The sequence below is a fragment of the Adiantum capillus-veneris genome, chromosome 5 (assembly GCF_014529385.1).
Source record: "Adiantum capillus-veneris isolate H3 chromosome 5, ASM1452938v2, whole genome shotgun sequence".
In the NCBI taxonomy this organism is placed as follows: domain Eukaryota; kingdom Viridiplantae; phylum Streptophyta; class Polypodiopsida; order Polypodiales; family Pteridaceae; genus Adiantum; species Adiantum capillus-veneris.
Genome location: NC_140935.1, coordinates 56648387 through 56672652, shown reverse-complemented (window position 1 = coordinate 56672652; position 24266 = coordinate 56648387). Strand labels below are relative to the sequence as shown.

At 40.8% G+C, this 24266-nt stretch overlaps 1 pseudogene; it reads left to right on the top strand.

Moving 5' to 3' along the window:
- The first annotated feature begins 2748 nt into the window (after positions 1-2748).
- Positions 2749-3253, top strand: LOC147457357 (large ribosomal subunit protein P2 pseudogene; annotated as a pseudogene).
- Positions 3254-24266: the final 21013 nt, after the last annotated feature.

Sequence of the window (24266 nt, the reverse complement as noted above, 5' to 3'; positions counted from 1 at the left end):
AGTGTTTTCGGGCTTGACTACATTCCATGTCAAACCATTTCTTCTTGGTGCTACCCTTCTTAGACCTTTTGCAAGACATGTGTTTCGCCGAAAAGCATTCCTTCGCACAAGAGAAAATTACTTCTTTGAAAACTTTCCACTTGCATTCTAATGTTGGGCTCTCTTGATGCTCTATCATGCTTAACATTTGGTCCACCATATCAGCATATATAAGTGCTCGTTTGAAGTCTAGACGTAGGTACAAATGATTCACATCATGATTGGAGGTTACATGCTCGGGCCGTTTACCACACTTGAGGTCAATACATAACATCCTATGATCCGATTCCGGATTCCATTCACCAAGTGTAAAGCTTTGTATGCATTCTAGAGTGGCTTTTGAGAACAACATATAGTCAATCACGCTAGCACCATTGTGCTTTCTACATGTAAAGTCATTGGTGCCTTGCCATAGAGATACACCATTTGCAATGAGCATTCCGGTACTATTGCACATATGTAGAAGTGACTTTCCATAGTGATCCACTTCTTTTGCATCATTAGAACTTCGATTATACATGTATGAGTCATCCACTCTTCTTGAGACATGCGGCATGTCGATTTGTTGTGTGTCGTGTTGTAACATATTTGTGCGAGCATTCATGTCTCCAAAAACAATGACTTCACCTTGATCCTTGTAATGAGCAATGTCTTCCTCTAGTTCAACAAAGGGCTGATCTCTATCCATATTCAAGTGAGCATAAAAGTTGGAGTCATAGTGAGGAATGTAGCAGCCGGCCACAAACATGACTTGACCATTTGGTGGGCTGATTTTCAGCCATAAGTAGCGTTTATACATATCTTCTTTGACAATGGAAACATCTTTCAAACCCTTTTTGTTCATACATGCTACGCCTCCTTGGCCTCTTCGTTGCTTTGCATTTTTGGCCCACATCAAAGAATACACATCGTATTTGTCAAATCCAAGAATTCGTTGCGCATCATGCTCCCATGTTTCGACAAGAAGTATCACATCGGAGTCATTGGTAAGCTCATCAATGCCAATTCCCGCATTCCATGGATACCCGTTACAATTCCAAAAGCTTATTCGCAAGCGTGAGTTGGTCTCATAGATCATGTGTCCCTATTTGTTGGGTGGACTTGCATCCTCCTCAAGTGCCTTTTCTTCTTGAGATGATACCTTAACCTTCTTGCTTCTTTCCTCGTATGCTTTGCGACGTACATTTTGTTGCATAAGAGTGCGATCCTCATATACATTACAACCCGTTCCTTTGAGGTAGATCCAACCATTATCAAGGATGATCTTTCTCTTTACCTCATCAGCCATGGTACATACAATAGGTCTTTCTCCCGAGCGAGGGACTCCTTGTTTTCCAACTCGATGTGCACCATAAGCCATGATTCCTGACATGCCAAAGTGTGTAGCAAAAAACTCTTCAATAGCAACCGCAAGAGATTGGGGTGTTTCCATGCTTTCCTCCTTGATTCCACGAATGACGATGTTCTTTGAGCGTTTTTGTCGTTCTTGCAATTCTTGAGTGTCCACATTCTCTACATTCTTTGCTTGGACAACGGCTTGCGTGATAGGAGATGTAGAAACCACATTATCCTTACATATATCAGCCCATGATTTGGATGCATTTCTCATCTCACATACATCATGTCGTATTGTATCTATCGTTTCCTCTTTCAATACATGATCACTCTCAACTTTGCTCAAGCGCTCTTTCACTACATTCATGTCAACAAGAGAGCGTTTACATTCTTGAACTTCATTCTCAAGATGCATCAAGCGTGTTGTTTGCATTTCAAGAACCTTCTTGAGGTGCTCATTTTCCACAACGAGAACTCTTAAAGTACCATTCTCCATTGCAAGTGCGCACAACTCTTCACCTTGCTTGTTGACGGTTTCTTGTAACGAGATCAAGTAAGCCATGATCATTGCTTCCGAGAGAGAGAGAGAGAGAGAGAGAGAGAGAGAGAGAGAGAGCTTCAAAGCACAAGATACACTGGTTCCAATATTTGCATTGCCCTCATCATTAGCGAGTCACCGCCTAATTTGATCTCCGATAAATCCGCCACTGATATATATTGCAAGTCTTTGTTAACTGTTGCAGTGCTTGCTTGACAGTGGTTATCAGAAAAAGATTTTTCCCAATGGCTTCATGTTGTGGATTGCTATGCTTTGCAAGCCCCACGTAGCCATCTTCATCAAACAGGTCACATAAAGCAGCGCTGGAACTAGGAGGCAAACAGTGAGAGAGTGGCACATAGAGCGCAGGAAGGAGCGACACTGGTAGAGACACATAAGTATCATAGAGAGGCTTGTATTGGTCTACAGTAGTGTTGCATGTTATTTTTAGCATTGGTTGACATCTAGAGAGAGAGAGAGAGAGAGAGAGAGAGAGAGTCAACAATGTCGTTCCCTTCATCTTGGTTATGGGCGACATCACAATTAGTAGTTGAATTAAGGTACGCAGGAGCTAGCTAATTTGTCACCTGCCTTTGCGATGCCTATTTCAACAGAGAGAGAGAGAGAGAGAGAGAGAGAGAGAGAGAGAGTCTCCAAGTTATAAGATGCACAGAGAGCTCGCCTGCAGCTCCTCAAATGAGTATTTAAGGGGGCAAGAGTATTTAAGCTCACTATTTGAGGCTGCCAAACGAGAGAGAGAGAGAGAGAGAGAGAGAGAGAGAGACTTTTTCGTGACCAAAGGTATCTACAGAGCTTGAGGTAGGAGCGAGGTTGAAATGATGGTTGTGGCCGCGTACCTGCGACTACTTCTGGGCGGCAAGGCAACTCCAGGCCCTGAAGACATCATGTCCATTCTTGGCTGTGTTGGAGCTGAGGTTGACGACGATAAACTTGACCTATTTTTCAAGGAGTTGGGAGGCAAGGATGTGAATGAAGTCCTAGCTCTAGGAAGGGAAAGGTTCGCAGCTGGTGGTGGAGGCGGTGGAGGTATTGGAGTTGCTGTTGCTAGCGGTGGTGGTGGTGGTGGCGGTGCTGGTGCTAGTGCTGGTGCTCCTCCTGCTACAGAGGAGAAGAAGGAAGAGAAGAAAGAAGAGAAGGAGGAGGAATCTGATGATGACATGGGCTTCAGTCTCTTCGACTAAATTGTTATTCTTGTGATTCGACGAAAACTGGAAGTCTCATGGATGCTTTACAAGTCAATGATATTTCAAACTTTGTATACTGGTTCTGGAAATGAACTTGTCTAGGTTTTGGATTACTTTAATCATAGAGCAGTTTTGTGATCAAAGAGAGAGAGAGAGAGAGAGAGAGAGAGAGAGAGAGAGAGAGAGAACTGCCCTTGTGGAAAATGAAAAGTGAAAAATCAAGCATCTTTGAAAGATTCTTCATTTTTTATTTTATTATAATTCCTAGCTTCACCTTAAAACAAACAAATATTTTAATTTGTGGAAAGATTCCTAATGTTTCTAGAGACAGAGCGAGATGTAGGGCAACTTAGTTCTAGAAAATGCAGCAAACCAAGATGAGAGAGAGAGAGAGAGAGAGAGAGAGAGAGAGAGAGAGAGAGAGAGAGAGAGAGAGAGAAGTAGCAATGCAAGAAGATCACAAAAAATGGAAGTGGCCCGGCAATAGGGTGAGGGTGGGGATGTTTGTTTTTTATCATTTAAAATTGGGTCGGATAGTAGAAACTATCAAACCCATAACAAACAAACACAATAAGATGATCATAAGTGGTAATTTGCTTGATAGTGATGACAAAAAGTAATTCAAATGGGGGAACCAATTATGACTCACAAATTGTTGCTCAAATGCTTAGGGTGAGGAGCCAAGGGAGCTCTGATCATAACTAGCATCCTCATGCACATGACATGTGATTATTCCATGAATATAGCCAATAATGTCTATGACAAAGCTCTAAGTACTATTGCTAGACCTAAATATTCTCCCAGTGCCTTGATCATGCACGTTGATTATTATTATGAGTAGCATCACCCCAAACCATGAGGACACCCATCCACTTTGGAAGTTGATATATTGGCCAACAACATACCAGTTTTGAATTCCCAAGGTCTAGTATCATAGAGCATCCTATTATTGACAACAACTGACTACCTTATGTTGGTAGTGAGATTGGTTTGACTAGTAATGAAATGCTAGATACTTACCTAGCCATTAAAAGTCTAGCCGATTGGCCTAATGTGTTTGCCAATCATGCTCATGCTATGTGCAACCTAGGGTTGGAGCGATGATACCAATTAGATACTCCAGCAGATGATGCTCATACCAAAGGAGGTCAGAGCAGCATAGGACTTTCAAAGTACCACATATCTTGACGATTTGAACCTCCCCCTTGTGGATGTTTTATGGTGGTCAACCATGTAAGACATTTAGATAGAGCATGTTCTCACTTGATTGATTGAATGTTGCCCAAAAAATTTTGTTTCCTAGCACCTCAATCTTTTGTCTCTTTTGTGCTAGAGTTAGCAAGCCTGCAAAGGGAAAAACCATCTAGCAAGATATTTGTAACAAGTTATTGCTCTTTACTTGCTCTTTTGGGCTAGAGTTAGCAAGCATGTAAAGGAAAAAAACCCTCTAGCAAGATATTTGTAACAAGTTATTGCTCTTGACTTGGATCTCAACTTAACTCATGAGACGAGACGCATCCTAAAACTAGGATGAGGATATTTTTTGGACTCTTTTGTACCAAGAGACTAACACATTGGAAGAATTAGCAAGAAAAAAATTAATTTGGATTGCACGGTCTAGCAAGCACTACTAGGATAAAAGATAGCACTCACTCACAAGTCCAAATTGTACGTTGCACTGTTTCATTGCATCATGTTCTTCATGCCTTGTTGCATTGTGTTACTGATGCCAATTTCTTGCATTTTGATATATATTGGCATATGAAACCATTGCATTTGAGGGCATAAATGTTTACAAGAGTGTTGCCTAAATGCTTGACGTACAAGAGTATTGCATTTGAAAGGTGTCATTATTGTTTTTTCTTGCATGCAAGCTATTATCTAAATGCGTGTTGCCTAAATGCTTGATGTACAAGAGTATTATTGTCAAGCCTTCCTTATGGGTAGACCTTCCTTCTTTTGTTCATAATAGTATTTGTTATACCTTTAGCTTGTGGTGCAATGGCCACTAAGGTTATGGCACCTAAAAAAATGAATTTCTTAAGGTTGATAGATCCAAGACAATTACAAAGTTTTAAGAATCTTCAAAACTTAATCAAGGTAATATGACATGTATGTGACGCTAAGAGGTTGTTAGTTGATGAGCTTGCAATATAAAGAGATAGTAAATCATGTAATCAATGTAGAAGAGAAGTTTGAGTTCAAAGAATCCTCTAGATTTAATCAAGTACCATATCATACATGATTTGTTACAATGTTGCAAGAACATGAGCCTACAAATAGAAAAGATCAAAAACTAAAAAAAAAACTCCAAATGTAATGGAATTTGCCTATTCAATTTGAGAGTAGCGGAATTTAATGAGAGTACTTTCAAGAAATGATTTTGTGAGCATAGCGGGTTGACATAATTGAAGATAGCAACATAATCATAGCAATTAGTTAACTTGGCATAGACAATACTTTTGCAAGAGAGAGAATTTAGAGAACATGACAACAGTTGAGGACCGTATTTATGTGGATCCGGTCTCCCCTCCAGTAGGCATTTGTATTATGCTTTCTCCCATAAAGAGAGACTTGTTACAATACATTCTTTGTGTTCCTTGTGACCTAGGTGAAGCAATGAAGATGGAAAGCTTCATGCATCACCATCATAGCATAACCTAAACTTGAAGAAAGCTTTAACTATACCAAGCTTCAGTCCCAAGACCTCAAACACCTTCGAAGGTGGAGAGAGCTAGCAGGGAATGAGGGTAGGGAAGAGGAAGAAGAAACATTTCATACGAGAAAGAGCTAGTTCCTCAGTTATCATAGCTCTTGTGCTAGCATACATAATAGCATAGTAATGAAGAAAAAATAGATGGAAAGCTCAAGAATTGAAGCATGGCTCTTGGATGGATTTGCACTCCATAGCCAAGAGTGTTGGTGTAGGCTCTCAACCTCTACTTGCTTGGAGAAGGAGAGGGAGTTCTTGCACTTTTCATAGTACACAATGAGAGTATTTGTGAGTGTGTGTGGGTGAGTATACCCCCTAAGCACCCCCCTAGCTTGCTTGGGTCGACCCCCCCTTGTAGCTCATGCTTGAAGCTCATTGGACCCCTCCAGGCCTAGCCAATCACAAGCAGGAGCCATTACAAGCAACATGGGTAGCCTTGGGACAAGTGTCCCCCTTTCCCCTTTGAGAGAGAGGACTTGATAAATGCAAAATCAATTAATTAAATATCCTAAATTATCATTGGACCCCTTGGGTGGCCAACCAATAGGTTTCAGGCACACTATGAGGGCAACATGAGGAGGAACTTGACAAATGTCCTTGCTGCCTCTTCAAGCTGGGGCTTCCCTTATGTGTGTGTGTGTGTGTTCTCTCTCATCCCCCCCCTTGTAGGCTCGCCCCCCTCCTTGTAGGGATCTTTTTGACTTTGGATGAGCAAGCCCCTTAGTCATCAAGCATGACTAAGCACTTGAAGTAGGGGGTGTTCCCACAAGCATCTCAGGCAAGCTTCTCAAGGCACTTCAAGCACCTTAATCATGCACCAAGTCAAGCACCTTAATCATGCACCAAGTCAAGCACCTCAAGCATGGAGCCAGTCAAGAACCTCAAGCATCTTAATCAAGCACCTCAAGCAGGACAAGCACCTCAAGCACGACAAGCACCTTGAGCTTGGGCCGGGTTCCCACCTCAAGCTCAGCCCTAGCTTACCTAAGGTCAAAGGACTTTTACACACATTATTGGAGGTCTTCAATGAAGCTAACCCTAGGGTCTTATGCTCCATTGGTTAGCCTTTCTCTTGATAGACCATCTCCCATTTGGGCCCCTTTACTATTTGCCCCGTGTTGAGATAGATCTATAAGCACATATCTATATCTTAACACTTGTTCCCATTTATTCTCCCACATTAAGTGATCAATTTAATATGAGAAAATCATTTGGGTTGGTTAGATATTAGATTTTATGACATTACCTCTCTCTTGAAAGCATAGTCGTTCTCGACTATGAGGTAGAAGAGATAAAGTCTTAGTCATTAGTCAATCGTACTTAGCGGGTAGAGGATCCCTTTTTTACCCTACGACATCTTTCCAAGATGGATGACTAATCCATTTGGTGCTTGGGAGACATAGCTGCCGCAAGCATGTCTGCTCTTTAGTCCATTTCATTCTCCCAAAGTAGAGTGACAAATTCTACTTGGTGTTTGAGAGACGTCGTCATCACAAACGTGATTCTAAGCATGCATACTAGTTAAATTTGTGCACAATTAAAAAGAGGATTAGTCTTATAAGACAAAAACATGAGTCATTTAAAAGAGAGTTGTACATTTGCTTACTCTAATGTAGCATTGTAAGCATTGACAAGGTTCATACTATCCTTAAGTTGTACTCCTTGTATCCATTTAGCATCTTCAAAAGGATAATTTTTGAACTCAATAAGATACCGTCGGATTATCTTACCATGTCGTAGTACCTTGTCTTCATGCCGAAGGACAGCTTCGGGTTGTAGCACCTCTTCTTGGTCTTCAACTTCGGGAGGGTCTTCAATAATTGATTCAGTTGGTGGATCTCCTTTGTAGGGCTTAAGTAGGCTTACATGAAAGGCATTGTGTATAAGCCAATGGTTGGGAAACTTGAGTTGATAAGCCGTCTCATTGATGGGCTTCAAGATTTGGAAAGGACCATAGTATCTTTTTGCTAGTTTAGCATAATACTTTTGATGGCCCGTAGGATTTTTGCCCGTCGTTTGCCTTAATCGAGCCTTAGGAAACTTGAGTAAGACCCAATCATTTTCTTTGAACATTAAGGCTCTTCTGTGCTTATCAGCAGCAGCTTTTTGCCTTTGTTGAGAGATGGCTATAGCCTCCCTAATCTTTTGAAAAGATTCTTGTAGGTCACGGCTATACTCATCGGCGGCGAAGATCTTCCCATGTACTTTGAGTAGCAAGGGACTTTTAGGTCTTCCCTCTATGATCTCGAAAGGTGCTTTCCCCGTAGAAGTATGTACAGTATTATTGTAGGCATACTCTACTAGAGGTAAATACTTTTCCCATTGTGAGCGTTGATCTACTTCGGTAACATAAGTCTTGAGTAGATCGAGTATCATAAGATTGGCTATCTCACTTTGGCCATCCGTTTGTGGGTGATAGGCCGAAGAGAAATTCAATCTTGATCCTAGATTTTCAAAGAGACCTTTCCAAAAATTACTGGTCATTCTAGGATCTCTATCTGACACGATGGATGTGGGTAATCCATGGTGCTTGAAAATCTGAGATATGAAGAGACTTGCCATTTGATGTGCCTTAATAGTCTTTTTGACAGGAATAAAATGTGCTTGCTTGCTAAACCTGTCGACTATTGTCCATATTCCTTTATTCCCATGGATAGACTTGGGTAATCCAAAGATGAAATCCATGGATATACTCTCCCATGGTGAATTTGGAATAGGCAATGGTTGGAGTAATCCGGGTTGCTTCCCTCTATCATACTTGGTCTTTTGGCATACTACACATTTTGAAACATACTCTTGTATGTCCACTTTCATGGTAGGCCAATAGAAATATGTCTCTACGCCTCGGAGAGTAGGTTGAATACCTCTATGCCCTGCATATGGAGGAGCATGGGATTCATACATAACCTTCTCACGAAGGGAATGGGTAACACATAGCCTATTGCCGTGGAGAAGATAGCCATCCTGCAAGGTGAATGGTTCCTCTTTCTTCCCCAAAGCAAGGTCTGACATTATGTCTCTAAAGTTAGGGTCAGTAGCATACTCATCTATCATAGAGGATAGATCATTGTGAGTAGCTATAGACACCGCATTAACTTTGGTCGTCGTGAAAGTGCATCGGCAACTTGATTATGCTTACCAGCTATGTGAGCAATATGGAAATTAAATTGCGAAAGAAAATTTGCCCACCTCATTTGTTTGTCGAAAAGTTTGGTTTGCGTCATGAAATACTTGAGACTTTGGTGGTCGGTTCGTAGGATAAATGGAGTCCCCAATAGGCAGTGCTTCCATGTATCTAGGGCATGTAGAACAGCTAAAAACTCTTTCTCATAAATGCCCAAGACTCGTTCATCACTATTGAGCCTTCGGCTCTCATATGCTATGGCATGCCCTTCTTGAAGCAAGACCGCTCCAAGGCAATCACCACACGCATCACATTGGACCTCAAATGGCTTTGAGAGATCCGGAAGCACGAGGACTGGTTGGGAAGTAAGCTTCTCTTTGAGTTTTTCAAAAGCATTTTTCTCCTTAGCAGTCCTTACAAACTTAACGTTCTTCTTTGTTAAGTCGTGTAGTGGTCCTGCTACTTGAGAGAATTTTGCTATGAAGCGTCTATAGTATGCACACATACCAATAAAGCTTCTTAGCTCATGTAGATTCCTTGGGGTAGGCCATGATTTTATTACCTCTAACTTTGATGGATCCATACGAATACCATCGTGAGAGATAATATGACCTAGATATTGAATCTCTTGAAGGAATAATTCACTTTTCTTTTGGTTGAGAAAAAGTTTGTTTTCCCTCAAGGCTTGAAAAATCACTTGGAGATGTTGCTTATGTTCCTCCAAAGATTTGGAGTAGATGATGATATCATCAAAGAACACTCCAGTGAATTTACGATATGGTCTAAAAATTTTCTCCATGAGACGATTGAAAGTAGCTGGTGCATTAGTCAAGCCAAAAGGAATGACTAGATATTCATAAAGACCAAATGTTGTGCAAAACACGGTCTTTAGGATATCTTCATCCACTATCCTTATTTGATGACATCCACTCTTAAGGTCAATCCTACTGAAGTAGGTAGAGCCTTGTAGCTTATCAAACAGATCTTCTACTCGAGGCATGAGAAATCTGTTTTTGATAGTGATATGGTTTAGTGCTCGATAGTCCACACACATACGGTATGTACCATCTTTCTTGTGCACTAAAAGGACTGGAGAACAAAAGGGAGAGGAACTAGGCCTCACCATCCCTTTGTCTACCAATTCCTGTAATTTCCTCATAATCTCCTCTTGTTGAGCTTGTGAGACTCGATAAGGAGGTTTGTTAGGCGGTGAGCTTCCTGGAAGGAGCTCAATACGATGGTCATCATCCCCTCGTTTTGGAGGTAGGTCCATAGGGATATCATCGATGAACACATCTTGGAATCCTTTTAGAAAAGTAGACAAGTCTAACTCTTCTTGATTCCTATCATTTTCATTTGATGAAACATTATTAGCTTTTAGAGACTCTTTGACATAAATCATGTACGCAGAAACTGAGCTCTTCATTGATTTATCAAAAGAAAGAGGATTTACAAGTGGAATAGTGCGACCACGCTCACTAGCATCTATATACATGTTCTTTCCCCTGTAGGTGAAGTAAATTCTCCTTTCAGAGAACTTCATGTTGGCAGCCATGTGATCAAACCATGGTGCCCCTAGGATAACATCCTGATGTTGGAGAGGAGAGATGAAGAAGTCTTCTTTGTCGACATAGCTTTGGACATGAAGCCTCAACTTCCCAATCAAGGGAGTAACGGAGGCTTGTTGTCCCTTGAAAGCTGCATCAGCTGTTACTATATCTCCCATCTCAAAAGCTTGAATGCCCAACTTGGTGGCCAACTCTATTGATATGAAGTTGAGAGTAGAGCCAGGGTCAAACAAGATGAAGGCATCATGCTCTCTTACCTTTCCCCAAGCATAGGAGAGTGATGATCCTTTGCAATGAGCATCCTCTTTTGGAGCGTCGATGGTGGAAGCCCTAGGAGTCTCATTGCGAGTATTCTTCTTGGGGCAAGAACGATAGCCATGTCCTTGCTCCCCACACTTGAAACATTTATGGTCCTTGCGAAAAGCTTCAAGCTCTTCAGGAGAGAGTTTGTTTTTACCTTTGTAAACTCCCTTCTCCTTGGACCGATTGTTGTTGTTGTTATTGTTGTTGTTGGAAGTGCCTTGGGAATTATTTTGAGCATTGGATTTCCCCTTTGCATCATTTTTATCTTTGTTTTCCATGGGCTTGACATTACTTCTAGCCCCTTGATGGAAATTGATGCGTGAAGCAACCATGGTGGGATGGATTACTTTGGTAATAGTACCAGGCCGTTGAGAGTTGATGTATTTGGCCATCTCTTTAGGTAATCCCGCACAAAATTGTTGTCTTTGCTCGGCAAAGTCTATCTTTTGAAAGACAATAGCTTTGAGATGTAAATCCCAAAACTTGTCTACATACTTGTTGATAGACTCATGAGAGAGAAGCTTCAAGCCGCGCCATTCGGTAAGAACTTTATCTTTAGTATCGCTTGGAAGAAATTGCTTCATGATGGAAACTCGTAGAGTTTTCCATGTCTTTGGGGCTTCTCCATTGCCACGAAGGCTAGCCCACCATTGACGAGCTGATTTTTGGAAGTGCATAGCTACATGGCGTAGCTTGGAGGACTTTGTGAAGCCCTCGTCCCCAAAGGCCGCATCAAATTGCTGGATGAAGGCCAACACTTTGTCGGTAGCACCAAAGGTGCCATCGTAGGTGAGAAAAGAGATACTCTTTCCTCCCTCCTTGAACTTCTTTAGCTTTTGTGACCTTCGCCATGGAGGAAATGATTTGCGATGTCCTCCCCTCTTGTATTCTCTAGGAGAATAGCCATAACTTTCATCGGAAGAGGAGGAAGGTGAAGAAGAAGGAGAAGAGGGTGACCTCTTCCTAGCCCTTTTCTTCCTTTGTTTCCTCTCTTGCCTTTCAGAGTGATGAGGAGAAGGACTATAGGTTGCTCTTTTCCTCTTGGGAGGAGTAGGCGATCGTCTAGACCGCCGTCTTCGTGGAGCCACCTCTTCAGAAGAACTTACACTTTCATTGCTTTCTTTCTCTTTGGATTCCTCCTCTCGAATGGGAGAGAGTCTTCTTTTGGGGGTGTCTTCAAGAGGCCTCCTAAGCTCTCTCTCCTCTGGGAGAGGAAGGGAAATTCCATAAGCACGAAGTTGTTGAGTAACTTCGACTTGCAAAGCAAGGTTGCCCATAGCTTGCTGCAACCTAGCGACGAGATAATTCACAAACATGGGAGCATCATCATTAGCACCTTCAATTGCAAAATCAAAGCTATCAATGTTCATTCTACTCTCTCGATTATTGTCAGCCATGTTAACAAAATTTATGTTTATACTTAGTGTATGCTTTGGCAGTTCAAAACCTTAGTTGCCACTCCTCTTAGCCTTTGAAAATCAGCTCTTAAGTATCTACACCCACGGCTCAAAGTGGTTAATTATAGAGAGTAGAGGAGTAGGTCTAACATAGCAGAGTTGCCAAGGGCTAGCTCCTTTCGGACTTCTTATGGCTCAATAATGGTAAAGCCGTAGGCAAGTCTAAAAAGACTCCATTATTAAGTCCAAACATCCCGAGGTGTGCACCATCCCCCACATACTGGGCTTAAAAAAACCGATATTAGATCCCAATTCCACTTACTCTATTATAATTAACAACATCAACCATTTATAGGCTACTTAAGGACCTCTCTTCTTAAGCAAGAAAAGAGAAACCAAATGCTCTGATACCAATGTAATGGAATTTGCCTATTCAATTTGAGAGTAGCGGAATTTAATGAGAGTACTTTCAAGAAATGATTTTGTGAGCATAGCGGGTTGACATAATTGAAGATAGCAACATAATCATAGCAATTAGTTAACTTGGCATAGACAATACTTTTGCAAGAGAGAGAATCTAGAGAACATGACAACAGTTGAGGACCGGATTTATGTGGAGCCGGTCCCCCCTCCAATAGGCATTTGTATTATGCTTTCTCCCATAAAGAGAGACTTGTTACAATACATTCTTTGTGTTCCTTGTGACCTAGGTGAAGCAATGAAGATGGAAACCTTCATGCATCACCATCATAGCATAACCTAAACTTGAAGAAATCTTTAACTATACCAAGCCTCAGTCCCAAGACCTCAAACACCTTCGAAGGTGGAGAGAGCTAGCAGGGAATGAGGGTAGGGAAGAGGAAGAAGAAACATTTCATACGAGAAAGAGCTAGTTCCTCACTTATCATAACTCTTGTGCTAGCATACATAATAGCATAGTAATGAAGAAGAAATAGATGGCAAGCTCAAGCATTGAAGCATGGCTCTTGGATGGATTTGCACTCCATAGCCAAGAGTGTTGGTGTAGGCTCTCAACCTCTACTTGCTTGGAGAAGGAGAGGGAGTTCTTGCACTTTGCATAGTACACAATGAGAGTGTTTGTGAGTGTGTGTGGGTGAGTATACCCCCTAAGCACCCCCCTAGCTTGCTTGGGTCGACCCCCCCTTGTAGCTCATGCTTGAAGCTCATTGGACCCCTCCAGGCCTAGCCAATCACAAGCAGGAGCCATTACAAGCAACATGGGTAGCCTTGGGACAAGTGTCCCCCTTTCCCCTTTGAGAGAGAGGACTTGATAAATGCAAAATCAATTAATTAAATATCCTAAATTATCATTGGACCCCTTGGGTGGCCAACCAATAGGTTTCAGGCACACCATGAGGGCAACATGAGGAGGAACTTGACAAATGTCCTTGCTGCCTCTTCAAGCTGGGGCTTCCCTTGTGTGTGTGTGTGTGTGTTCTCTCTCATCCCCCCCCCTTGTAGGCTCGCCCCCCTCCTTGTAGGGATCTTTTTGACTTTGGATGAGCAAGCCCCTCAGTCATCAAGCATGACTAAGCACTTGAAGTAGGGGGTGTTCCCACAAGCATCTCAGGCAAGCTTCTCAAGGCACTTCAAGCACCTTAATCATGCACCAAGTCAAGCACCTCAAGCATGGAGCCAGTCAAGCACCTCAAGCATCTTAATCAAGAACCTCAAGCAGGACAAGCACCTCAAGCACAACAAGCACCTTGAGCTTTGGTCGGGTTCCCACCTCAAGCTTAGCCTTAGCTTACCTAAGGTCAAAGGACTTTTACACACATTATTGGAGGTCTTCAATGAAGCTAACCCTAGGGTCTTATGCTCCATTGGTTAGCCTTGCTCTTGATAGACCATATCCCATTTGGGCCCCTTTACTATTGGCCCCGTATTGAGATAGATCTATAAGCACATATCTATATCTTAACACTTGTTCCCATTTATTCTCCCACATTAAGTGATCAATTTAATATGAGAAAATCATTTGGGTTGGTTAGATATTAGATTTTATGACACCAAATGAGAAGCTCACAAATTTATATCTCCCGCGGGAGAGTATACCCCACTCTGATGCTTGGTTTTCACCTCTCTCTCTCTCTCTCTCTCTCTCTCTCTCTCGTACTATTTAACTATATCATTTGGACATGTGTCCTCTTTTTACTCTTTGAGAGAAAGAACTTAATTGTTTATTTTTATGCATCTAAATTCTCATTGAACCCCTTTAAAGCCTTTCCAATAGGATTCAAGCACATCATCAGGGCCACATGTGGAGGACTTTGACATGTGTCTTTTATGCTTCTTAAGTCATTTGGTTTGAATTGAGCACTTCAAGCACTTAGTCAATTAAGCATGGAAACCGTTTATGCCTCTTGAGAGTTTATCTTTGAATTGAACACTTCAAGAACATTAGTCATTTTAAGCATAAAAATCACCTTAAACTTTAGGCAAGGTTCCCATAAACACTTTAAGCACTTTAGTTAGCAAGCCGACAAGCACCTCATGCTTGGGTAGGGTTCCCACCTCAAGGTCAGCCCTAGCTTGCCTAAGGTCAAAGGACTTTTTAACACTAACTTTTGGAGGTCTTTAATGAAGCTAACCCTAAGGTTTTTTAAGCTCCATTAGGTAGCATTGCTCTTTAACATACCATCTCGCATTTGGACCCCTTTAACCTTGGCCGTGTGTTGAGACAGATCCATAAGCACATGTCTACATTCTAACCCCTGTTCTTGTTTATTCTCCCACATTAAATGATCAGTGTAATATGAGAAAATAATTTGGGTTGGTTAGATATTTGATATTAGAGAGCAGCCCTTTTATTCATTTTTTGGGAGATTACCAAAATACCCCTCTACTATATCAAAATTCCCAAAATATCGCTCAAATTTGAAAAATTCCCAAAATGTCCCCCAATATTTTGTCATAAATACCCAAATTTCCCTTTGGATTTTCCAAGATTCACAAAATACCCCTGGTCTTGAGATTAAATTTCTCTAAAGATAAAAAAATTTGTAGCTTTTCATAAAAAGAGTGATTGTCTATCAACTCAAGATGCTAAAACTAGAATTTGAGCTCGTTAATGTAGGCTTTGGAGATGAATCACTCCATATTTGTAGACATAATCTTCTTTTTTGTGAGAGAATTTCCTTGAAAAGCACTCAAAGACGGACCTCGGTTCTCAAAAAGGAATAAATATTACAAAATCTTGAACAATCTGACTACAATAGATAAAAGGATATTTTGGGAATTTCCATATAGTGTGTTGTCCTTTTGAAAAGCACAACTTCTCGATAGGCTTCCTATATGGTATGTCGTCTCCTGTATTGTACATTTGAATACTACCTTGGTGAAGGTGATGTACATGGGCATTCTTTGACTCTTTTTGATACTGATGGGTCATATTTATTGGGTGCAAACTCCATGGAAAAATGCAGTATACAAGCCCATGTGGGTGTTCTTATCTTATTGATCTCAATCTGCTGATGGTTTTCTTGATCGATCTGTTGAACATCGAAAGGGAAATAAATGCATTGTCTATCAATTAAAAGGCATAAGACAAGCAAGATCACCTCCATGCATGATAACCAACAAGAGGCACGATCCATATATTGTAGTGTAGGAGCCCAAATTGTAAGGGGAGCTTCCAAGCTGAGCACTATGGCCACCATAATAGGAAATGGGAGCCCCTTTCAACGTGATTTTTGCCATAGGGTCTCTTCTCTCTCTCTCTCTCTCTCTCTCTCTCTCTCTCTCTCTCTCTCTCTCTCTCTCTCTCTCTCTCTCTCTCTCTCTCTCTCTCTCTCTCTCTCTCTCTCTCTCTTATTTCTCCCCTTAGAAACCCTGAGCAATCACGTAGACTTGCACCTTGAAGGAATTTGGAATTACACAAGATATGGATAAGGGCAAAGGAATTCATGCTGATATGGTTCGCCATGGGTTATTGAAAGAAAACGGTGTGCTTGGCATTGCCTTGGGCGACACGCATAATCAAGAAGCTCTAGGATGTTTTAGCATATGCAAAGACAGGGCATATCTCCAAATGTAAATCGTGATGATATGGTTTGTCAAGAGGTTGATGAAAGAAAACGTTGTGCTTGGCTCTACCTTGCTGGACATGTATGCCAGATGTGGTGCACTTCATTAAGCACAAATAGTGCTTGAGGAGCTTCCTGTCCGAGAGAGAGAGAGAGAGAGAGAGAGAGAGAGAGAGAGAGAGAGAGAGAGAGAGAGAGAGAGAGAGAGGAAGCTATCAACTGTTTTTTGTTGTGATGGGGTCTCACAAGAGTGCATTGATTGTAAGATAAGTCCAACCGCAGGGTCAAGAAGCTCTTGGCTATTTTCATATGCAAAGTGAGGGCATCTCTCCAAATGAAATGATGTACACTAGCACCTTTAGATATGGGCAAAAGATGATGATATTAGTCTTGCATTGTTGAAGGAAAATGTCATGCTTTGCAGTGCCTCGGTTGACATATATGCTAAATTGGTGCACTTCATAAAGCACAAAAAGTGCTTGAGGATCTTGCTATGCAAGATTTTATCTCTTAGAATACACTGATTGTGGGATATAGATGATCTAGCAAATGAGCTCTCTCTCTCTCTCTCTCTCTCTCTCTCTCTCTCTCTCTCTCTCTCTCTCTCTCTCTCTCTCTCTCTCTCTCTTTCTAAATATAGGGCTTATGTAGATAGTGTTGGCATGTGTGAGCACCACCGGAAGCCTCACCATTGTGTAAAATTAGGTTATGTTTTTTGGGATAGATTTTAAAAAAAATATTTTTATGGCGTTTTACACTATTTTTCTCTATTTTGGGGCCTAATTTCTCCTTTTTCCCTTTCACTCAACTGACAATTTTAAAATTGAAAATGGCACGATAATAAGCTGACACATTTTTCCCAAACACTGGGTCGGAACAATTGCCTAGGCTGCTGGGTGCAACCGTGGGTAGTGCTCATTGGGAGGGACGCTCACAAGGAAGCAGTGCTAAACAAAATCTATTTCAGAAACATAGGAAATTCCTTCTAAGATTCCAAGTGAAAATAATTGGTATTTTTTTTTACAGTTTAACTCTATTTTGTTAAATTTTACAATTGGGTTTTTTCCTTCTCACCATCTCTCCAATCCACTGATTTGATTTTTCAACTGATGATAGTTGTTTTTCGGCTCTTCGTAATTACCATAGTGAGTTACCTCACCCTACTAAAATCACCTAAACATTGTGGTTATTCTTACCTTTTCATTGTACATAGGCGTGTGTGAGTTAGGGGACTTTCCCCATATCTTCTTGAAACCCTCAGCTAGCTAGTCATTGGGCTAGTTGAGCCAAAAATAAACAAAATAAAAAAAAATAAAAATATTATGATCCAATTGTGTGTAAATATTTCATGGTAAATAGAGCCTAAATATAGGGAGTTTTTATAATTATTTTGGTATTTATTTAAATATTTCTACCTATATGTGCGTTATTTTCCTATATATGCTATGTATATCTACTCACCATTACCATAATATTTTTTACCTATGTATTCTATAAAAAATCATTTCATGCAAGCTCCTCTTACTTTTGGTGTGAATCCACTCCAAGGAAAAACCTCAAAAATACCTTTCACCATCAGTCATTGCCTTTCACGAAATTCCTATTTCCTCGAGGTATTTTTTCTTATCTCTTGTAAATAAATATACTTCAATAGAAACAAATGAGGGTTCCCTCATTTGATTCTTTGTATTTTCATATATCTCTTTTTTCATTTTATATTTATATATAGCTGACACTATTCTAGATTCTATAAATTGTTTATATATACTAGCCTGTTTTTTTCCATCTTATCCATATATTATATTTTGCATAATCCACAACCATGCTTATTTTCAAATCCCTAAGAATCAATTAGGTCATGATCTCATGCAAGGAGGGGCTCATCTTTGGAGCCATATGCAAATTCAACAAAAGGGGGGCCACTGAAGACTCTTTTGTGAAGAAACACAGGTATTTTGGTTGGATTTTTTATATCCATTTCCACTCCAAATTTGAAGTAGTGGTCAAAAGAGAAAATGTGGATCAAGAACTGAATAATTACCTCAAAAATTTTGGTGATTTTTGGAGCAACCACCAGTGAGCTAGGAGTTTTTGGGTGGACCTCAGTCTGCCCACTTTTCTCACAAGTAGTCCATAGTCTTCTCTCACCTCTTTCCACACTTCTACACACACACACACACACACACACACACACACACACACACACACACACACACACTCATTCCTCTCAATCCCTCACTCAAACCTGAACCTTCCATAGTTTATCTCACCTTGTTCACCATTAACCTCCCCTCTTACTTCCATAGCTCTGATATGAGCTTTACATGTACATACACCATCTCTATGTCTCTCTCTATTACTTCCAAAGTACAATTCCATCTTAACCCTTCTCTATATACATAAAATTCAGCATGTAAACCATGCTTAACCTCTGCAACTTGAGAGATCTCATCAATCGAATTGCCATTTTCATCGCGATAATCAACCTTGGCGGCGGTGGCGTAAAGAAGAGAAGATGAAGAAGAGGATCTATAGTCATTTTGAGAACCTACACAAGTAAGTCAAAAACTTCTTCAAGCTTCACCATCACAAGGATTTCCTCACTTCATTCAACCATACTACTTCAACCATCCACCTCATTCTACCCATTGTAAATATATCATTAACTTTCTAGTGATTACTTACACTAAAATAGCCATTGACCTAACCATAAAAGACACCTCACCTCAAGATATGTGCATAGTAACTCTCTCTCTCTCTCTCTCTCTCTCTCATTCCTTAAATCTCTACTTTCACCTTATCTACCATCAATAATTCTCTCTTTTGAGCCCACATCCATGACTCAAGTAGACAAAGAAGGCCCGCAATGTTTTGATATTCAGAGAAAATCATAATCCTGATTTGTTAGCTTGTAAATTAGGATTTCCAAATAATCTTAATGAGGTTCTTCAACCTATAAATAGGCCCCTCTCCTTCTTGTAAAACAACCTCCAATATCTCACATAACATCCCAACACTCTGTGCATGAGGAGAGACTTAGGCATAGCAACCAGTTTGTAGTCTTCACTTTTGGTGTAAGAGAAGCTTTCAAGATACACATTGCAAGTGAGAGAGCGCGAGTTCAAAAAATCTCAAAACCACCATTGTATATGCTCCCCCATCATCAATAAATTGAGGTTTGGTGCATCAAAGACGTGATTTGACGTTCAAATCTTCGTCCTTCCACTTGTGCAATAGAGTTTGGTGAATTCAAGGTGACTTGTGTAATTTTGAGTTTCTATCGTTTGATCTTGTTTTAGATAGTTTTTTAGTGTGTTTTCATTGCCAATTTTGTATCCATTGTAAGAGGGTATTGTGGTGAGAGGTCTCCCACACCCTAAGACAGTGTTTGTGTGTGTTGGAAATGTTTAGCATTCACTAAGCATTGAGTTAGTTTTGTACAAGCTCTACAATAGCATCATAACGAACATCTCCATTGCAAGTCCCAAGTAAGGTATTACACAAGATCCATTCCTCTCTCTCTCTCTCTTCCCTTTGATCTAGCTCTCTCTGGTCCATTTTTTGTGTGTCTTGGTGTGAGGTTTCTTGTGTGTGTTTTGTGGTGCATCTTCTTGGTTGTGACAAAATCTCTCTTGAGTCCTAGTTCGCATACCATAACTAGGTGGTGCCCCTATCTTGTTTGGGTTTGGTTGTGGGTTTGTTGTTGTGTTGTTCTTGTGGTTGCCCCAGCTCCAATTGAACAGCACGGGAGCCTTGAGGGGTGTTTAGAGGTCGCCTCTCTTGTTGCCCACCCCGGACCGCCCGCCCCGGACCGCCTCACTGGCTCAAGGCTATGCTGAGGCACACTTTCCTCGAACACTACATAGAAGTGAAGAGAATGTTACAAAGAACAAAGAGAGAGAGAGAGAGAGAGAGAGAGAGAGAGAGAGAGAGAGAGAGAGAGAGAGAGAGAGAGAGAGAGAGAGAGAGAGAGAGAGGGATGGACAAAAGGAAGATAAAGAGAGAGTTAGAGGGACGTCCCACCAAGGGCTCAAAATGTGTGAGTGTGTGTGTGTGAGTGAGAGAGAGAGAGAGAGAGAGAGAGAGAGAGAGAGAGAGAGAGAGAGAGAGAGAGAGAGACACGGAGAGGCAATCAGTACGACAAGTACGTGGATACACCAGGGTTTGATCATGCAACAAAACGTATAGGTGTTCAAAGACTCAATCATGGTGAATACAAAGAGGCATAAGGTTGGGCATTGGGCAACACAGAAAGAAGAGGACGAAGAATCACCGACATGTGTAGGGATGGCATTGAGTGTTAACTAAGTCAATATCAGTTAATAGAAGCTGCTAAAGATCGAAGACGTACGAATGCACATCAAGGATGAATACAAACAAGCAGTAAAGATTGGAGTCACACATTTTCACGTTTTCCCAAAATGGTCATGTATTGTAAATTCTCGATTTGTTTCAATCCATTGTAATATTTTTAATGTGTTACGGGATCAATGGGAGTTCCAAGCTGTAAAGAACATGTCACTTAGTGTGCCTAGGTTGCTGATTTAGTAAGTCGTGGAGCCCTAAAGGCCTTGGGTGCCCGGACAATACATATTTTTACCCTAGGTACATAAGGCAATGTGTAAAAGAAATTAGGGTTCTCAAGCTCATTTATTGAGAGCACTCTTGGGTGAGAGATCTTGAGGTGTGTGGCTATGGAGTCCTTGAGCTTCTCCTTGCTCATGTGACTTGATTAACACTAATCAATTCTTAATTCTCTTTCACTATGCCTCTCTCATTCTTCTTGTGATTGCTAATGATGCTTTGATTATATAGATCATAACTAGTTAGTGGTTAATCCCTCTCTAATCTTGTGTGATTCCCCTCTTTTGCTTGTGTATGCATGTAGGTTTGATTGGAGTGTGGTGCTCGATAGATTTGTGTGTGTGTGTGTGCTTGTGATTAGTGTGTTGCATGATAGGATTAGCATTGTGTGCGTCTTGCAATCGTTAGTGTGTGTGATTGTGTTGATTGGAGGTGAAGGGAAGTGGATGTGGAGATTGCCAATCATTATGGCTTAGCTCCTCCATAGACCGAGAAACTCACCTCATAGAGTTAACCATTTGTGTTGCCATGATTAGCTCACTAATCGTGTGAGTGTTTCCATTCCCTAGCTGGGTAGTTCATCCCTCCGGATTGATAATTTTTTTGGTCATTGGCGCTATGCAACGATAGAGCCCCCAACATTTGGCACCGTTGCCAGAGACGATGGCCTACGCTAGTATAATTGTGGCATAACCGGATTTGTTTCCTCACTAATTTCACTTGTGTGTTTATGTTTTTGTGGATTTTGGATGTGTGTGCATGAAGCAATGTGTTCATTTTCCTCTAATTTGTCACCATATCTTGCCAATTGTGTGTTTACACACTGTAATTTCACACTAACCCCTTGCTAATTTCACTAATTTGGCTAACTACACACTAATTTGCTTCTACGGATTGGAGCTTTCAACCGTCAATCAATCTTCATTGGAAAGGCAATCAAGGTGGTATCCTCCCTAGAATCTAAACATGTGTAGAATTGTGTAGAGATTCCACCATGATGTGATGCCAATGCCATGTTGATGCTATGTTATGATTTGAAAATTTTTGGATTGTTCGTTTTCATGTCGTCGTAATGCCAAAATTTTTCAAATTTGGTGGCGTATGAAATTGACAAGTTCAATTGCTAATTGGTGATTGTATATTGCTAATTGGGTGCCTAATTGAGTTAATTGCATGCTTGAATGGTCAATTGCAAGTGTGTGTGCACTAAAATCAAGTGTGTGTGCATTCTAATTGAGTGTGTGCATGCCCGATTTTAGCTATGTGTGCACTATTTTTCCCTTGATTGTGCACCTAAAAATCATTGTGTGCTTAATGATTTTTCAATTGTGATGATTAATTTTTGTTGTGGTCATGTCCAACTAGAGATTTCTGAAATCACATTGCAATTTTGACAAAGGTTAATCCTTTTGTGTGTCCACCTAAAGATTGGTAAAAACTGTCAATTATTAGTGTGTGTGTGTGTCTAAACAGTGCTTAATGTGCATGATTGATTCAATTTTGATTGCATATTTGATGTGTGTAATGGTTAATTGCTATGTTTTTGAGCTCAAAATAGGGATTTACACACTCCAAATGCGTCAAAATTTGACCTAATTTTGCCAATTTAATTGCTTAATTTGGATTTTATTGATCAAATCATTGGTAATTGAATTGATGTGGTTTTTGTGATTTTATTTTTCTGCACTAATCCCCTAGGTGTGGAGAATTTTCAAAAATATTTTGGATATTTTTTGGATAATTTCGGTATTTTTTGGTAATTTTTACTAATTTTTGCATTAATCTGTGCTTAATCTTTACAAGTTGCTTTGTGTGCACATTGATGGGATCATTTTGAGCGCATTTGTGCCCTCCTTGGACGAGTTTTGAGCATTTCGCTATTTTCGAGAACCGGGTTGTTGATTTTGTCGTAAATTGCATTTTCGATAAAAGTGATATTTTTGATGTGCTTATGAGTGTCAAAAATGTTTGATTATGATTTTTGATGAATTTTGGGGATTTTTAAAAAATTTGAGAATTTTTTGGATTTTTCTGGCAATGTTTGGGATTTTCAATTGATTTTTTGTGTTCTCGGGTGATTTTTGACCTAATTTTGGTATTTTTGGACGTTTGAAAATAAAATAATAATTTAGAAAAACAATTTTGGAGCTTTGACATCTGTCTTTTCCCACCTTGCCTTGCGACACATGAACTTTCCTCGTCGGATAGATCTTTACGTCTCTTGGGATAGTTTCCTTTGACATTAAAATACTCTTCTTCTTCTTCTCTCTCAGTGTGAACCCACCCCATCACACACACACACACACACACCCAACTCTCTCTATCTCTCTTTCTCAAACTAACGCTCTTCAAGTCTCTCTCTCATCCCCCTCACTCTCTCTCTAACTCTCTCTCCAATCGCAATTATTTAGGCTCTCTCTCCTCCCCACCCCCTCTCTTTCTCTCTCTCACATACTCTCTCTCCTGCCTCGTGTGGCTCGTAGCATGACTTTAACACACACACACACACACACACACACTTACACGCTCCCTCTCTTGTCTACTTTACGGCTTCGTGGTTGGTGGCACGACTTGAGAGTCAACACACACACACACACACACACACACTCTCTCGCTCTCACTCTCGAAGTCCCCGCTGTCGCATGCCCCTCTCTGCCCGCAATCAGCGCTAACGGTGCCAATCATCTACACACTCTCTCTCTCTCTAGAGTGTACTCTCTGTTCTCTCTCTTCCACTGTGCGTACTCCCCGCATTCACTCGTGCTGCTCCTTGTTGTCCTCCGTCGCCTGCCGCGCTAGGCCACCACGTCATCCTGTCAACCCGTACCCTTTCTCTCTCTCCTCGCTTCGCTGCTGCACGCTAAGCCTTCTCTCTCTCTCTCTCTCTCTCTCTCTCTCTCTCTCTCTCTCTCTCAAAAGGTGGTTTGATAAAGAATGTCAAGATGCTCGAAAGTCCTTGATAAATCTTGATGCAACTATGGACAAAGACAACTATCAAAGTCATTTGCATACATACAAGGCATTGATTCAAAAGAAGAGAAGAAGATGGGAAGTAAAGCAACAAGAATTTCAAGTCCAAGAAAAGGCACATGCATGTGGAAGATTTTGGAGAAACTTGAGAGGCAAGCGGGTTGAGAATTTTGGTAACTTGAGTCTAGTGGATATGTACACACATTGTAGGCAATTATATGAGCAAGAAAATACTGAAAAAATGCCATTTTATGGTTTACTCCCATGTATGCCGTCTTTTTTTACTATTGAGGATGTATGCGGTGGGCTTCAAAAGTTGGCCACTCGCAAAGCGGGAGATCTTCAAGGTATCAAGCCGGAGATGATCAAATGGACGGGAGATTTTACCCATGAGTGGATCTGTGATATGTTCAACCTTGCACTTCAACATGGTATGCCTTATGA